Genomic DNA, 19111 nt, shown 5'->3' on the forward strand with positions numbered 1-19111 from the left:
TTCCTGGCTCTGTGTTTGGGGGGCGCGTGTCTCCACGAGTGAGGTTCAGGGTACCCCACAAGTGCCAGGGGTGGAAGCCCCACCTCCTACGTGCAGTGTGTGGGCTCAGTCCCTCAAAGCTCTCTCTCCACCCACCATTTTTCAATAGAAGAGGTTGTTTCTAGGGTTCACCCTTTCAAGACTGCTGGGCAATTTCTGGTGGGTGGGGATGGGTGTAAAACTTCTTCCCCAGACGTGAAGGTGGTTTCCATACCTGCAGAGGCAGACACCTAGTGAGGGAGGGGGTCCTTGTATGTGTGTGTGTGGGGGGGTTTCTGTCACCCCACGATTGCCCCTCCAGTATTTCCTGGTGTCTAGCTGTCTTCATTTTACCTCAAATCCCTCTCATGTAAGATGACTTTTAAACAGAATTCTTACATTTTCCCCCTTTGAGTCAGAGAACAACGCTGCTTCTTCGAGGTTTGTGAAGTTCCTTAGTTTCTAAAGGAATTTCCTCTGACTCAGGGGCAATGTGGAAAAACAACAACAACAAAAAGAATCAACCAAGCCAAAAATCCCCTCAAAACCGGAAAGTTTCCTGCTTTTCTAGGTTCTCATAATTTGAATGTAAAATGATCTTTCAAACAGTTTTTGTTCTGAATGAAATTCAGATTGGTCTCTCCCCAGCGCAGACGGGAAGGTTCTAGAACTCGGCTACCTATTTGATTGTGTGTCTCCACCTTCGGCCCTGTGCCTCTGAGTTGGATGTAACTGAAGTCCTTTCCCCGCTAGCCTGGCCTCCTAGCTTGGGAAGGCACGGGGGGTTCCACTGTAGCTTGGGGGGATGGTTCATGCTTTATAGCCATAAACCATATGGAAAATAACGGGATGGAGTGTCTCTGTGGTCAGTGGGTGGGGTGAAACTGACCTGGCCGCTCCTCTGCACCAGCACGATGGAGGTGAAATTGACTTGCTCATTCATCTGCGCAGGCGAAATTGGGGTGAAATTGACTTGCTCATTCCTCTGCGCAGGCTCAGTGCTGGCGCCTATTTGCCCTGCGTGGCCAGGTGCTCTCCCCACCGCAGTTCCGGATGCATTTGCCAGCTCTGGCTTCGTAGTTCTTCGTTTTATTGCAGCGAAATCGACCCCAAACCAGGGGTTTAAAACCGGAGCTGACCCGCGCGAGGCAGGGACGGATCCAAGCTCTGGGATTTCATCGATTGCGTTGCAGAAGGAGGGATGCATGCTCATTTAGTTTATTTATTTATTTTACGAGATTCTCTACCCTTTTCCTTTTTTTTTTTAAAGTGAATTTTTTCCCCCCAAGTGTCATTGTTGCTGGATAGGTTATCTGTAGGTCAGTTGGTTTCCAGGCTGTTTGTGTTTCCTAAAATTGTGCTGGGCCGTGAATGCGGCACGAGATTGCGCTTAGCACGGAGGTCGGCACAATGCTGCTATTTCTGTTTCTCTCTCTGCTCCCAGTGGTTCCGAGCTCCCGTGGCGTTTCAGGAGACTAAAAGCAGCGGTGGGGAGACAGGGGTGGGGGGTGGCGGGGAAGGCAGAACTTCTTAGGCTTCCGGCCAATTCTGTGGATTTCAGAACTTTTTTTTTTTTGGAAAAAAATTTTTTTTTTTCCATGACCTTCAAGAAAGCAGCTACATTTTGCAGTACTTTTCCTTTTGATGAATCATTTTCCAGATTCGGTATGCGGATAACTTTCAGCGTAGGGACGCAGGCCGTTTAATTCCAGATACAGATGTTTATGAGTTCAGGGAACAGATGATATAAATGTTCTGAATTTGCTATAAGCCTAAGGAAGCACTGATTTTTTTTTATGAGAGACAGAGAGAAATAAAAGCCCTCACCATATAGGCTTAATTACAGCTTCAAACACTTGGTTTTTAAAAATATTTTTTTGGGGGGGAGAGGGCCTTAGGGACCACTACCAACAATGCTTGACCAACTGGGTTCCAGTTCAGTGTTGGGGTCCCAGGATGAGCCCGTTGGGCGCAGTGGTGCCAGGGATCATGAGCACTGTACTCAGATAGTATTGGGGGGGCGGTGTAGGAAGGGGGCCGTTTGTGCCAAGTTCTGTCAGGTTGAAACTCAGGTCCTGCTGTCCCGATCATAGCATTATCTTCCTGACCCCTTGTTATTTTATTTTTAGAAAAGCTACCAATTATCCTAAATTAAAATTGCCCTATACTTAATTTTCAATTTTAACTATGAACACAGAAAACCTAACCCCTAACCCCTCCACAACCTCTCACTATTCCTAGCCCTAACTCTAAGCCTAATGCTAACCCTAATCTTTCTCTGCTCACAAACCATGACCCAAATTAGGCTAATATGCTTAATATTAGCCAAGATTTAACAATTGCCCAATACTTAAGCTACATTTGAATTTTGAAAACAACAAATCTTGAAACTTAATGCCTATAAAACCCCTAAGCCTTTCCCCAATCCAAATTCTAACTATTAGGAAACCTGATGTTAGCCAATTAGCCTAAAAGTAACAGTTGCCCTATATTTAACTTTCGTTTTTATCTTTTTCTTTTATTTTGTTTTCGGGCTACTCCCAACAGTGCTCAGGGCTGACTCCTAGCTCTGCTCTCAGGGTCCACTCTTGGCCGGCTTAGGGGACCACATGGGGTGCCAGAAATCAAATTTAGGTCGGCCGTGTGCAAGGCAAACACCCTACCACTATGCGATCTCTAACTCTCATTTTAAACTATGAACACAGAAAAACCACCCAATCCCTTCGAAACCCTAGCCCTGATCCCGCCCTAACTCTATACTAAAGCCAACCATGATCCTATGCTAACTCTGACGGAGTTTGGTCTAAACCTACCAGTTAGTCTACATTCAACAATCACCCAATATACTTAAATTGTGTTTTTAATTTGGAACACAGCCAAACCCTACACAAACCTAACCGAACTCCCAAACCCTGATCCTGTCGCTAACCTTAGCCTCGTGCTAAGGTTAGACTCTTAATCTAATGCTGACCTCATCTCATGCTAACCATGACCCAAGCAGAGGTCCAAATTTAATAATTAGTCATTATTTAACAATCTCCCAATACTTAACTTGCATTTTTTTCGTTTTGGGTCACACCCAGCAATGCACAGGAGTTACTCCTGGCTCTTCACTCACGAATTACTCCTGGCAGTGCTCAGGGGACCCTATGGGATGCTGAGAATTGAACCCAGGTCGGCCGCGTGCAAGGCAAATGCCCTACCCGCTGTACTATCACTCCAGCCCCTTAACTTGCAGTTTTAAGTTTGAATTCAGTAAATCCTAAAACCTAAATTCTACAAAATGCCTAACTCTAACCTTAGCCCTATTCCTAATCCAACTCTAATCTGTACTAAACCTGACTGTGCTAATGTCATAAACTACCCATTAGCCTACATATAACAGTTGCCCTACTCTTCACTGGTTTTAAAACTGTGAACACAGAAAAACCTAACATTCAATCCCTCCACACACCTAACCCTGATTCTTTTCTTTTTTTAATTTTATTTTTTTATTGAATCACCATGTGGAAAGTTACAAAGCTTTCAGGCTTAAGTCTCAGTTGTACAATGCTCAAACACCCATCCCTTCACCAGTGCACATATTCCACCACCAAGAATCACAGTATACCTCCCCCCGGCACCCTCACCCCCCAATCCTGCCTGTGTAGCTGATAAACTTCACTTTACTTTCTCTTTACTTTGATTACATTCACTATTTCAATAGAAACCTCACTATTATTGTTTGGCGTTCCCCCCGCAAAGTTGGACCTGCTGAAAAGGAAGCATTTGATAATTTATTTTCCATTGCTGAGAATGAAGAGATATGAGGTCGTGCGGCCACAATAATGGCCGTGTGGTTTTAGATTTCTATATTTTAGTTTTTTAGTAACTAAGTCCAGAGAAATTTCTGCCAGAAGTTGCATCATTGCAAGCTCGTACCTCTCTGCTACTTTATTTTTTTTTATTTTTATTTTTATTTTTTTTTTTGCTTTTTGGGTCACACCCGGCGATGCACAGGGGTTACTCCTGGTTCTACACTCAGGAATTACTCCTGGCGGTGCTCAGGGGACCATATGGGATGCTGGGATTCGAACCTGGGTCGGCCGCGTGCAAGGCAAATGCCCTACCCGCTGTGCTATCGCTCCAGCCCCCTCTCTGCTACTTTATATTCCACATATGAGTGCAATCTTTCTATGTCTGTCTCTTTATTTCTGACTCATTTCACTCAACTTGATACTTTCCATGTTGATCCACTTATATGCAAATTTCATGACTTCATCTTTTTTTTTCTGGATCTTTATTTATTTATTTGTTTATTTATTTTTTTAATTGAATCATCATGTGGAAAGTTACAAAGCTTTCAGGCTTAGGTCTCAGTTACACAATGCTCAAACACCCATCCCTTCACCAGTGCACATATTCCACCACCAAGAACCACAGTAAACCTCCCCCCCCACCCCTAAACCCCCCACCCCGCCTGTGTAGCTGATAAATTTCACTTTACTTTCTCTTTGATTACATTCACTATTTCAACAAAAAACTCACTATTATTGTTTGGAGACTCCCCCCCCCCACACACACAAAGTCAGACCTGCTGGAAAGGAAGCAATTGATAATTTGTTTTCCATTGCTGAGAATGAAGATATATGAGGTCATGTGGCCACAATAGCAGCCTCGAGGTTTTGGATTTCTGTATTTTAGTATTTTAGTAACTAAGTCCAGAGAAATTTCTGCCAGAAGTTGCATCATTGCTAGCTCATACCTCTCTGCTACATTATATTCCACATATGAGTGCAATCTTTCTATGTCTGTCCCTTTCTTTCTGACTCATTTCACTCAACATGATACTTTCCATGTTGATCCACTTACATGCAAATTTCATGACTTCATCTTTTCTAACAGCTGCATAGTATTCCATTGTGTAGATGTACCAAAGTTTCTTTAACCAGTCATTTGTTTTTCTAACCCTGATTCTAATCTAACCTTAAACTAACCCTAATCTTATGCTAACCATACCCCAAGACTAGGCCCAAAGCCATCAATTACGCAAAATTTAGCAATCCCCCAACATTTTCCTTGCAATTTTAACTTTGGACACAGACAAACTAACACCCAAACCCTAACAGTAACCCTAGCCCTAGGCCTAATCCTAACCCTAATCTTTAATAAATCTTACTTTCTCCAATGTTAAAAACTATCAATTAGCAAAATTTAACAATCTTCCTGTACATTTTGTTTTTGCTTTTGTTCTTTTGCTTTTGGGCCACACCTAGAATGCTCAGGGGTAACTCTTGGCCCTGCACTCAGAAATTCCTCCTCGCAGGTGCAATAGGGGATGTTGAGGATCAAACCTAGGTTGGATGCATGCAAGGCAAACGCCCTACCCATTGTACTATCTCTCTGGCCCCAGTCTTCCTATACTTGCAATTTTAACTCTCCACAGAGAATTACCCAACACCTAGCGTTTACACAAACCTAACCCTAACCCTAGCCATTAATCCAGTTCTTATGCCACCCCTTACCTTATGCTAACCATGATCCTAGTGTAAGTCTCAACCTATCAGTCAGCCTTTAATCATCCCTTCCCCACTTTAAGTGCTATTTACGATGCTTTGGGGCCACATAATGGCTGGTGCTCAGGGGTTACTTTAGTTTTCTGATCTTTAAAATCAGGGCAGAGATGTTAAGTAAGCTAATAGGATGCTTTTGCTACCAACACCAAAATAAAAAAGAATTTAAGGCTTCTAATATCTATCATGTAATAATCTTAAGGAACTAACACTCTGAACAGTTCGAGAATAAATTATTATTATTATCAGTTGAGTCACTGCAGAATAGGACTCATAGGTTTGACTGCTTTTTAGCTCAGAAGTTCAGTCAACCATCTTGTTTCCAGTAAGTATACATTGAACCATTGCCATATGTTTTTTCCACACTCAGTGGCTCTCAGGGGCTACTTCTCTGTGTTCAGGGGTCAATTTGGGAGGTGCTAAGAATCCCTCTGTGTCGCTGGGGATCAAGCCAGGGTTGACTGCACGTGCACATGCAAGGGCCTTCCCTCCTGAACTCTCTCTCTCTCTCTCTGGTCTCAGAATTTTCTGTCTACATTTCTCCAATGTTTCTAAATCATTCCTTGCTTGTATCCAAATTAATATGGGCAAATCAGAGTCAGCCATGGAGAAGGTGAGCACCTTAAGGTGTGTCCTATCTCTACAGTCCCTCCTGGCTGCTGTGGAGTCAGCGATGAGTAACATGGATGTTTTGTACACCTTTTGCAGGGTGAAAAATGTATTGGGGGGGACAAAAGTGGGCAAGAAGAAGGGGTGTAGATAGACATGGAGAGTATCATGCTAAGTGAAATGAGTCAGAAAGAGAGGGACAGACATAGAAGGACTGCACTCGTTTGTGGAGTATAGAATAACATCACATGAGGCTGACACCCAAGGACAGTAGATACAAGGGCCAGGGGAATTGCCCCATAGCTGGAAGCCTGCTTCATGAGCAGAGGGGAGAAGGCAGATGGAATAGAGAAGGGATCACTAAGAAAATGATGGCTGGAGGAATCAGTCGGGGTGGGGGATGTGTGCCGAAAGTAGATAATGGACCAAACATGATGACCTCTCAGTGTCTGTGTTGCAAGCCATAATGCCCCAAAGTAAAAAAGAGTATGGGGAATATTGTCTTCATGGAGGCAGGGGGAGGGTGGGAAAGGGGGGGATACCCGGGATATTGGTGGTGGGGAATGTGCACTGGTGGAGGGATGGGTGTTTGATCATTGTGTGATTGTAACCCAAACATGAAAGCTTGTAACATCTCACAGTGATTAAATAAAATTTAAAAAAATAAAAGAAGGGGTGTCCTGTGTCCCTGCAGTCCTGTCTTGAGTCCTGTCTTCCCCGGCTCCTCAGAAGGTGACGGTGTTTGGAGATGAAATGTGAACAAAGCAATTCACTGCAAATCAAGTCCTTAGGTGGGCTCATGTCCCCATGAACAAAGCTCTGGACTCAGACATGGTGAGATGGTATGGGCGGATATCCGTCATACGGGGCGACGATGTGAAGACACAGGGAGAAGCAGCTTCTGATACCCCTGGAGACAATAACCTTTGGAGCAATAACCTAATGGCACCTTCATCTTGAGCAACTAATTTCCAGAACTGGGTAGAAAAACATGACAGAAACTTAGTTCAGAGAGAGAGAGAGAGAGAACAAAAGGGAATGCCCTGCCACAGAGGCAGGTGGAGTGGTGGGGGGTGGGATGAGGCGGGTAGGAGGGATGCTAGGGTCATTGGTGAAGGAGAACGGGCACTGGTGGAGAGATGGGTACTCGAGCATTGTATGACTGAAACACAAGCATGAAAATATATAAATCTGTATCTGTACCCTCACGGTGATTCATTAATAAAAAAATTTAAAAAAGAAACTTAGTTCATTTCTTTAGTGGGGGTGTGTGTCTCCCAAACAGTGCTCAGAGAGCCTGGGGACCACTCCTGATGAGAGTTGGCCCCAAGTTCAGTGCTTGGGCACAGCGGTGTTGGGGGACCCCCCCCCACCGTTGACCCGGGCAGAGCTGGGGAGAGGAACGAGGTGGTTGAACTCGGCGCCTCACAGATGCCAGGCGCATGCTCCAGCCCCCAGAGCTCTCTCCCTGCCGTGTGCTATGGAAGCTTCCCAGGTGCTGGGACTTTGTTCGGTAGTAGTCGGAGATGACTGTGGGCAGAAAGTCCCTCCCGTAATGAGAAGGGCGATGATGCATCAGGATCCTGGGTCAAATATCAGCTCATTATCATCTTTTCTATTAAAAAAATTTTTTTGACACACTCAGTGGTATTCAGGGCTTACTCCTGGCTCTGCACTGAGGGATTACTCCTGGTAGGCTCAGGGGAGGGGACAGTATGGGGTGCCGGGGATCGAACCCAGGTCAACCGCATGTAAACACATCACCCACTTTTTCTTTTTTTTTTGGCTCCAGCTCACTGGCATCTTGCCAAATAAAATGTGTTCACAAATTCTGTGTTGGAAAAGGCTGATGCCTGCTCTGGCTGAGGGGGTGGCTCCCCGCCGCGTTCCCTGCCCTATTTATTTATTTATTTATTTAGTTTTTTATTTATTGTTTTTTTTTGGGGGGGTCACACCCGGCGATACTCAGGGGTTTCTCCTGGCTCTGTACTCAGAAATTACTTCTGGTGGTGCCAGAGGACCATATGGGATGCTGGGAATTGAACCTGGGTTGGCTGCATGAAAGGCAAACGCCCTCCCCGCTGTGCTATCGCCCTAGCTTCCCCCCCCCCCCGCTTTGTCAATGTTGTTCTCAAGTCCAGAGGCCTGAGAATGATGTCCTGCGGTGGCCTTCACCCCGAACACCACATTCAAGGACACGACCTCAATTCTAAAGGTCAGGAGACTCAATGAAGAAAGAATCCATTAGGAGCCAGGGCTGGAGCGATAGCACAGCGGGTAGGGCATTTGCCTTGCATGCGGCAGACCCGGGTTCAATTCCTCTGTTCATCTCTGAGAGCCTGGCAAGCTACCTAAAGTATCCCGTCCACCCGCAGAGCCTGGCAAGCTACCCGTGGCGTATCCAATATGCCAAAAACAGTAATAGTAAGTCTCATGATGGAGACATTACTGGTGCCCACTAGAGCAAATCGATGAGCAACGAGCCGGCAGTGCTACAGGAGTCAGGGACAGCGCTATAGGAGTCAGGGACAGCGCTACAGGAGTCAGGGGCAGCGCTACAGGAGTCAGGGACAGTTGTTTCCGAGCATTCTGGGGCGTTCTGGCCGTGTCTTAGGAAGAAGCAGCGGAGGTCTTGCCTTTCCCTCCCATTTCCATCTCTGGTAAGTGAATCAATGTGGTTTGCATCATGTGGGGCCTTGGGAAAGTCCTCCAGGATATTTCTGGAATGGGCAGAGTTCAGCAGCCTGGAGCCAAGACGTCCCGTGATTGAGTCAGTCCAGTTCAAATGTTCATGACCCAGCTCTGCCATGGTGAGTGTCCGTGAGAGGTGGACAGCGCTCACCGGAGTCACGGCACAGACCCCGGGAAGCCTGTGCGGAACCTGTCACCCTCCCCCCTCGACCCCCAGCTGGGTCTCTCTCCGAGCAGACCCCGGTGCGTGAGTCCCGGGGGGGCAGGGGGCAAGCCTCTGAAACCCAGGGTGAAGCTGGAAAGGCTGCCGGAAGTCCAGCAGAGAGAAGGGAACAGCTGGACACCGTTGACGTAGGCGGAAATGTCACACAGTGGCCGTAGCGTTTCCTGGGCAAATAGGGCTGGCACAGGGGGGGACTATATCCCCCCACCCCCCGTGGAGACCAGACTTGCTGTCTCATCTGCAGGCAATACTTTGAGCTGCAAAGGTGACTTATTCCTTGCTTGCATTCATCTGATCTTATTTGTTTTATTTTTTATTTTGCTTTTTGGGTCATACCCGGTGATATTCAGGGGTTACTACGCCTGGCTCTGCACTCAGGAATTACTCCTGGCGGTGCTGAGGGGACCCCATGGGATGCCGAGGATCGAACCTGGGTCAGCTGCGTGCAAGGCAAATGCACTCCCTGCTGTACTATCACTCCAACCCCTGCTCTTGTTTGTTTGATGATTTGTTTTTTCATTTTTGATTTGGGGGCCACAGCTGGCTGTGTCCAGAGTCCTCTCTCTGTGCTTAGTTATCACTCCCTGTGGTGCATGGGGGCTTATATGTGGTGCTGGGGGTCGAACTCAGAGCCTCACACGTGCAAGGCAAGTGCTCTCTCTCACTGAGCCACACCAGAAGCTCTGTGTGACATTTGAAGGGGTCTCCTGTCATTCCTGTCCTCGTTCTTTGGATGAAAGGGCTCATTTCTCCTCTCTGGATTCTTTCCTTGTTTTTCTTTTGTTCCCGTATTCTTCCATTTTAATATGAAACACCAAATAGCAGAGTTTGGAGGCATTTATCCTCTTTGGGGCCTGGGAATTCCTGACTCTGGTTTCATGTGTAGCGTTATTTTCGAGATGTTCTTAATTGTATTGCTTTGACTTCCTCTTTTGTAATTTATTAAAAAAAATCTTCCCATTATTTAAACTCTGTAGTTTAAAAAATTGTTCGTGATCCGCTTGTTACAGGCATGCAATATTCCAACCCCAACCCCACCGCCAGTGTGACCTTCCATCTGTCATTGTCCCCAGATTCCTAACGACCCCCCCCTCTCCTCCACACACTGAGTCTGCCCCTTTAGGAGGCACGAAAGAATTAATTTTTCTCGTCTCAACTAAATGGCTAGTGGGATTATCAAGAAATACTCCAGTAAGAGAAAATTTGTGAAAATTGCTATAGTATTTTATGAAAATTGTTCTACCTCACCGTGGGAACATTAAGTCCTTGCTTGAGGGATTATGAGGCTGGTGTTGCCAGCTGAGCTTGCTGTGTTGACGCTTTTCTTTGTTGAGCGTAGTTGGCTTCTCTGTGACTTCCCCATCTGCTGTGGTGTGCTCCTCGGGGACATCAGTCTCGTAGGGTGTGGAGGTGTCTCGTGGCCGCAAATGCCATCGCGCCCTGCAGAAGCTCCGGGGTATTTAACTGGAGCTTGAGCGTAGATGGTTCAGGTTGTGAATGTGGGAAAGTATGTGGGTGTCGGGGGGGCTGCCAGCCCTCTCTGAGCAGACCCCAGAGTTCTCAGCCCAAACACCTGTGTACCCGAAAATGTCTGCATTTTGGCATCTCTGCGGAGCTCAGTCATAAGGCCCTGGGGTCGGGTGTCGGCATGGGGTAGCTGGGGGGGGGTGCAAGTGCGGCTACAGGGGCTTTGGCGGGGCAGAGACTCAACCTGCCCCCTCCTGAGGCTGCCCCAGAGTTTCCAGCCTGCAGACTGGCAATTTTGAACTTTTGCCATGAATTTTTGCAGCTAGTTGATTTCTTCTCAGTTTTAATCATGAGTCTATAAGGCTGGGCTGATCTATTTCTTTATTTCTCTTGTCCTTTTCTCTTCCCTCCCTCCTTCCCTCCTCCCTTCCTCCCTCCCTCCCTCCCTCCCTCCCTCCCTCCCTCCCTCCCTCCCTCCCTCCCTCCCTCCCTCCCTTATTTCCTTTCTTCCCTTTGGATATTTTTGTGACGCAGACCGGCCCGAGTTCGATTCCTTCGCCCCTCTTGGAGAGCCCGGCAAGCTACCGAGAGTTTTGAGCCCTCGCGGCAGAGCCTGGCAAGCTACCCATGGGTATTGGATATGCCAAAAACAGTAACAATAAGTCTCTCAATGAGATATGTTACTGGTGCCCGCTCGAACAAATCGATGAGCAACGGGATGACAGTGACAGTGACAGTGATGCATATTACATCCTTTGTAATTATATCATAATTATGAGACATTATTTTGTATTTTCATTTTTTTTTTAATTTTGGCATTGCACATTTCAATTTTTTTCTTTTTTCTTTTTTGCTTTTTGGGTCACACCCGACGATGCACAGGGATTACTCCTGGCTTTGCACTCAAGAATTACTCCTGGCAATGCTCAGGGGACCCTATGGGATGCTGGGAATCGAACCCGGTCAGCCGCGTGTAAGGCAAATGTCCTACCCGCTGTGCTATTGCTCCAGCCCCTGCATTTCAATTTTGAAAGAGGCATTCTTCATTTCAGTGTCAGTACACTGGATTTTTAGCATATCCTTCTGAGTCCTTTTTAGTGTTTCCATCTTTATTGATTGCATTATTCATCTTTTCTTGAATGCTGTCCACTTTTCCCATAATATGATATCACATGAATAAATCTTTATCATATTCATCAGAGTTGGTTTTACATTTCTGTTCTGGTGATTTCGTTTTTTCCAACACAGTTGAGTCTGATTCTTACCCTGTCTCTTCAATCTGGTCTCTTTTCCTTTGTTTTTATTTTGGCTTTTCATTTGTCTTGTAATTTTTTTAATGGTTCATAACCTACTTGATGTACTTGGAGAAAGAAACTGGTCCTAGTTTTGGGTGTCTGAGCTCACGGGCCTCTGCTCTGTTACGCTGTATCTGTACCAGACGGATTGGGAGGGGGCGGTCTCCTGCTCCTGTAGCTGTCTGGCAGATCTAAGGAGAGTAACTGATCTTTAGTCTATTCTTGTTCTGCTTTTCTTGCTGTGAAGATGATGCGGTGACTCCCAGGTACTTTCTATGCCAGACAAGACGCCGCCAGTCCCAGTGTCTGACCCAGACAAGACGCCGGGAGCCACTGTTGCAGCGGTTTGGGGGACCCTCCTGACAGATCCTTTTGTGGTGCAGGTTGGTACTTAGAAACCTCTCTTGAGTTCATCTGTTACTTCGGGTGCAGGGTCTCCTCCTGGGAAAGAACTGCAGTGGCCCCAGGGAGAAATATGTGGAAGTATGTGGTTTGCACACAGGAAAGACTTAAAGGCATGCTTCCAGAACGCAGAGAAACCATCAATCTCTACAAAGCGGATCCTGGGGATGAGAACATCCTTGGCTCACTTGGAGTTTTGAGAAAGATGAGAAAACCAGCACGCGGAGTATGCAAAATTTCGTATATAGCCTCTCGTATCTTGGGCATCAAGATTTGGTATCTTGGGTATAAATCTGTGGCCTGCAGATTTAGTGAACCACAGGTAATAAAGATTTGGCTCGTTCAGAGCAGAAGAAAAGGATAATTGCCTGCTGCCACTAGCCCCGTGTGTTGATTTTGTAGAGTATTAAATGATAGGTGTCAATAGAGACCAAACAGGTTGGCCACCTTACTACCTGCATTGCAAACCATGACGCCCCAAAGGAGAGAGCGAGAGGAAAAGGGAAGGTGCCTGCCACAGAGGCAGGTGGGGTGAGGTGGGGTGGGGGTGGTGGGAGGGACACTGGGGACATTGGTGATGGAGGGTGTGCAATGCTGGAGGGATGGGTACTTGATCATTTTATGACTGAAACATAATCACAAAAGTTTGTAAGTCTGTAACTGCACATCATGGTGATTCATTAAAAAATAAAAAAATGTCAAATAAGATAAGAAGGTTTCAATTCATGATTTCAGTTTTAGAAGTGGTAATGCTTATACATGATGCCAAATTCAAGGGAGATAAGAGATAGGATGAAAATTCTCTTTGCCACTCTTGTTGAGGGGAGGTTTCTAAGTGTTGTTCTGGGGAGGTGGGGAGCCCCTTGCAGTGAGTCTTGGCCGAGTTGGCCTGCGTGTCAATGACAAGGCCTGGGGGCATGGTACTGCTCAGGCCATGCAGTGCTGGGAGCTGTCTGGTTATCTGGGCCGCCCCCCTGGCGCTTGGGGTCCTCGAGGCTGCATGCAGTGATGTGTGAGGGGTCCGTGGTTCTGGGGATCAGACTGGAGCTGGGGGCATGCAAGGACATGCATCTCCTATGCTCTCCCTGGGCCCTCTCTGCCACTCTGCACCCTCGCTGTGTCCCTGGAATTCGCCAGGTGTACCTTTGGGCGTTCTTTACAGGGACAGTCTCTGTAAACAGCAACTCACGATTCTTCTTTGTGCGAATGGTAAGTTATTGACGCACTGTTTTTCATGGGCCTTTTTCCACTTACTGTGTAAATTTGGGGGCAACCATGCAAGGAAAAAAAAAGCATAAAAGGCACGAGGACTGAAAAAGGGGGAAAGTGATCATCCTTAGAAGAGGAACGTGGTTTTCCTTAGAAAGCCCCAAACATTTGCACTAAAAACTTGTTCGAGCTAAACATTTCAGCAGAGTTGTGCGATAGAAAACTAACATCTAACGGAGATGACTCAGTACCGAGCACCTGCTTTGAACTTTGTGGTCCAGCAGCTCTGAGTCAGATACCCAGGGGCACTGCTTTTGTGGTGCCCTGGGCCACGGGTGAGTGAGCACTTGTGCAGTAGCACTGCGGCCCCAGACATGTCAACAACAGTGAAGAACAGGGAGGGAAAATTGACACAATCAAACGAACAGCTTTCTATAGAATAGCAACAATTGCATGAAAAAGGAAGAAGTCAATACCATTTACTGTAGCATAGAAAAACCAATAAAATACTGGACCAGAGAGATAATACGGGAGTAAGACACTTGCCTTGGACATGGCTGCCCCTGGTTTGATTCCCAGCAGGGCAGCTGATCCCCAAGAAGAAGGAGTTATGCTTGAGCACAAAGCCCTAAGCCCAGGAGCACAGCTGGGGAGACTTAAAACCCAAGAATAAATAAATAGTATCACTGTACATCACTGTAGCACTGTCGTCCCATTGTTAATTGATTTGCTTGAGCGGGCACCAGTAACGTCTCCATTGTGAGACTTGTTGTTACTGTTTTTGGCATATTGAATACGCCACGGGTAGCTTGCCAGACTCTGCCGTGCCATGCAGGATACTCTTAGTAGCTTGCCGGGCTCTCTGAGAGGGACAGAGGAATCGAACCTGGGTCGGCTGCATGCAAGGCAAAAGCCCTACCCACTGTGTTATCGCTCCAACTCTGAATTTCAGGTAAACAGTGAAAATAGTCCAGCTACTAAGCAGGTATGAACTTGGTGGTGCAGAAAGGAGACAATAAAAGTGTTATGAACTTGAAACAGCGGGACACTTGGGCAGTCTCAGGCTGGGGCCGATACTGGCTCGAGCTCCGCCGAGATTCGACCTGGGTGGCCACACTTTTGTGCGGCTGCTTTGCTGCTGATCGTCCATGATCTGGAGGCCAGCTAGACTACTTTTGGTCCCAGCCATTGCCCCGTACGGCCCCACGAAGGGAAATGATGCAATTTCTAACATAAATATCCCTGGACTTAGTTACTAAAATACTAAAATACAGAAATCCTAAACCTTCATATCTCTTCATTCTCAGCAATAGAAAACTAATTATCAAATGCTTCCTTGGCAGTAGGGCTGTTTTTTTTTTTTGGGGGGGGGAAACTCCAACAACAATAGTGAGTTTTGTGTTGAAATATGGAATGTAATCAAGGTAAAGAGAAAATGAAGTGAAATTTATCAGTTACGCAGTGGAGGGTGGGGGGTGGGGGTGGGAGGTATACTGGGGTTTTTGGTGGTGGAATATGGGCACTGGTGAAGGGACAGGTTTTTGATCATTGTATAACTGAGACATAAGCCTGAGAACTTTGTAACTTTCCACAGGGTGATTCAATAAAATAAATAATTTAAATGAAAAAAATAATGATATTGGTTATTATCACCTCTGTGTGTTCTATTATTTAATAAAAATATAATAACAAACAAGTGGTTCGAGACAAACTGAGATACTGGAAGAAAGGAGGGTGAAGGTGGCGGAAGAAGAATGGGGGTGAGCGGGGCTGGGTGTTTTATTTTATTTCTTCACAAATCTAAGCCAAGAACAAGACTAAGGTTCTTCTGTCCTGGGTGACACGGCAGCCCCGGACCTCCTCTGACTTGGCTGTCTCAGCTACAAGTCACCAACAGTGATGGACACACTCTTTAGGCACGTTAGTTTGCATCCGACTCACTGGGGAATCATAGAATGCAGATTTTGTGCCGGAGGTTAAGGCAGGGGGCTGCCCTGCCACGCTGCCTTTCCAGCTAGTGCCCCCAAGTCTGTGATCAATGGTTCCTCTGAATAGCAAGGGTTGGAATGAAATTGAAACAAAAAAAAAATGGGCACTTGCTTCTTCCCCCCGCCCCTTAAATCTCTCTCCCTCTCCTCTTTCCTCCTTAGAGATTGCTCCCACTCAGTGCATCTGACTATTTGTACGTAAAGGCTGTTTTGAATTGCGGGGCATAGCTCCTCATTTATTTCACCAGTTCCCTCCAACGGGGCATAAATGTGGCCTCTCCCTCTCCCTCTACCACTCCCCCCCTTCTCTCCCTTTTTATTGAATCACTGTGAGATAGACCCTTACAAAGCTGTTTATGATCAGATTTATGTCATACTGTATTTCAGCACCCATCCCTCCACCACTGTGCTATCGCTCCGGCCCCTGTATTTCTTTTTTGAGGAAACTTATGTTCATTTATTCTCTCCATTTTTTTGATGGGGTTGGAGGTTTTTTATTTGTAGAATTAAGTTGTAGAATTCTTATACAATTCTACTAGTGTCTTGTATATCCTGCATATTAATCCCTTATCAGATGGGTATTGGGTAATTGTTCTTTCCAATTCTGTGGGCTCTTTCTTTATTTTGGTCACTGTTTCTTTTGAAGTGCAGAAGCTTCTTAGTTTGATGTAGTCCCATTTGTTTATGTTTGCTTCCACTTGCATGGTCAGTGCTGTTTCATCCTTAAAGATGCTTTTAGCTTCAATGTCATGGAGAGTTCCGCCTACATTTTCCTCTATGTACCTTATCGATTCATTTCTGATATTGAGGTCTTTAATCCACTTTGATCTGACTTTTGTGCCTGGCATTAGACAGAGATCAGAGTTCAATTTTTGCAGGTAGCTATCCAGTTTTCCCAGCACCACTTGTTGAAGAGGCTTTCCTTGTTCCACTTCACATTTATTGCTCCTTTGTCAAAGAATAAGTGGCCATATATTTGGGGGTCTGTGACAGGATATTCAACTCTGTTCCATTGGTCTGCAGGTCTGTTTCTAGCCCAATACCATGCTGTTTTAATTACTACTGCTTTGTAGTAGAGTTTGAAGTTGGGGAAGGTGACGCCACCCGTCTTCTTTTTCCCAAGTATTGCTTTAGCTATTCATGGGGGTTTATTGTTCCATATGAATTTCAGGAGTGTCTTGTCTATTTCTTTGAAAAATGTCATGGGTATCCTGATAGGGACTGCATTAAATTTGTATAGTGCTTTGGGCAGTATTGCCATTTTGATAATGTTAATTCTCCCTATCCATGAGCAGGGGATGTGTCTCCATTTCCTAGTGTCCTCCTTTATTTCTTGACATACTTGTTGATTCTCCTGCTGAGTGTTGGCACCGACAGCAGTCCTCAGTGATGAGCTGTCTTTCCTTCAGGCTCAGCCAGAGCCATGGGAAACCTGCGGTTTCATGTGCTGTTATTTAGCCTCATCATCTTCCCCCGATTTGTGCTTGTGCGATTGTTTTCTGAAATCTAATAGTGGGATGTGGGATAGATCGACATAGCCTGCTAAATCCCATCACGCTATATTCAGGCTGTTGTTTGCACCTGTCAAATAACTTTGCTTGTTGACTTGACCCCCTGGTATTCTGCCTCTGCCCCACTTTCCTGGGCTTATGTGATCATCACATTTTTTAAGAGTAAGAACATTCTCAATCTCGGGTCAGCCTTTCCTTCACCCACGGGCTGTCTGTTGAGCAGCCGATGTGTATCAGGCACTTTGCAAAGCTCTGGGGATATTAAACAGAAAGAAATTTTTGTGGTCCTGGACCTTTCATTCTAAGGGAAGACAGATGCTTGGCACTGATCAATGGCGTGTGTACAGGGTGGCCAAAACGCGGAGAAAAGAAAGCAGGGGGAGAGAAATCGGAAGAGACGGGGGCACTGCTTGACCGTTATAGTTGCCATGGCCGGAAAAGGTGACGTCTGAGCAGAGATCTGAAGACGGCTCTTTTCAATTCACTGGAAAGTGCAGTGAAAAATAACTGCCTGATCTGTCGCCACAGACTTCCCTGTAGGCGGACAGTGAGCCAGGAATTGCATCTCTGGGGCATATGGATTAATCCACTGAAATTGTTTGTAACTGAAGTACTTAGCCCGCCTTTCCCCCTTTCTTATATTCCTTGGGGGTTGGGTTGGGACTTGGGGCATGCTTGTTTGCACTCAGGGCTTGCTCCTGGCAGGATGCTCAGAGATCACTCCTGGCAGTGCTCCGGAGTACCATATTTAGAGACAAGGATCAAACTGGTGTTGGCCATGTGCAAGGCCAGAACCTTGCCCCTCCATCCCTGACCATACTATCCAGCCCTCTCTCTCTATATATTTTTTCTTTTTGGGTCACACCTGGCAATACACAGGGGTTACTCCTGGCTCTGCACTCAGGAATCACTCCTGACGGTGCTCGGGGGACCATATAAGATGCTGGGAATCGAACCCGGGTCGACTGTGTGCAAAACAAATGCCCTCCCCCTTGTGCTATCACTCCAGCCCCCCTGTACGTTGCTCTTAAAGACAGCCTGAGACACAGGCCAGTGCTCCATCCCACCGTCTTTCTCTGGTCAAGTCCAGGCAAAGTCTTGGGTAGGGGAAATGAGTTTCATGCGAAGAAGATCTTTATCTTGGCCACTTGGAATTATTCTTTGTGATTCCCGAGATCAGCATTGGGCAGCAACGGCCACTGGGCACCGAGGAAGGAGACCAGGCTGCTTTGGGTGCTGGGGGAGGGATATTTTCTAGACTTCATCTGTGCAGAACCGATGCTCTGGGCCCTTCTGTGGGAAACGGGCTGCCCTGGGAACGCGTCCTTCTAAAATATGATCACTCCCCCCAAACCTCTGGGGACCCTCTTGGGTGCCCTCTCTCCAGGAAGGGCAGAGGCCGCAGTTCCCTTTTCCGGAGAGCAGGTAGCCGTCCCCAGGTGTTATCTTCCCACCTACCTGCAGGCTGCAGTATTGCCATGGGGATCGCGGGCGGGGCCCTGCCGGGGCTGTACCGACAGGTTGGACCGAGCTTTCAGGCCGACGCTGGAGTCGCGGCGGAGCCAAGGAAAGCACGTGAGTGCGCCGTGGACTCCAAGAATAGAGGGCAAACCCGGCGCCCGCGTGCAGGCCAGGAACGCCTGGCAGAAGGGCCCGGGGCCTCGCGCCCTCCCTGCGGAACCCGTGGGCTGGCCCAGGGCGTTTGCCAAGTTCTCCGGTCCCGCACCCCAGGGGCAGACGTCTGCGCTGCACACGCACGCATGCCCGACGGTTCCTTCTGGAGTCGCACACAGAAGCAGGGGTTGGCTGCAAGGAGAGATCTGGGCTGGGGCTGGCACCACAGGGGACCAGGGAGAGGACAGCAGGGACCCCGGCGGAGAGACCCGGCCGGGCCAGCAGGATGGACCGTCCTGATTCGGTGGGAGATTACACTGGGCAGCGTCAGGCAGAAACAGGAACAGCTGCCACCTCTCTGCCCCAAGCCTGCCTGTGGCCATGGATCTGTCCCTCTTCTTTGACCATGGGTCCCCCCCCCCAACCTTTCTTTGTGACCCCGTTTTTCACTCTCCCCAGAGACAAGCTGCCAGAAAGTTCCTTTTTTCCTGAAAGCCCATAAATCCAGCACTCGCAGGCCTCCGTGGCCAGA

This window comes from Sorex araneus, chromosome 2 (genome assembly GCF_027595985.1).
Source record: "Sorex araneus isolate mSorAra2 chromosome 2, mSorAra2.pri, whole genome shotgun sequence".
Lineage (NCBI taxonomy): Eukaryota > Metazoa > Chordata > Mammalia > Eulipotyphla > Soricidae > Sorex > Sorex araneus.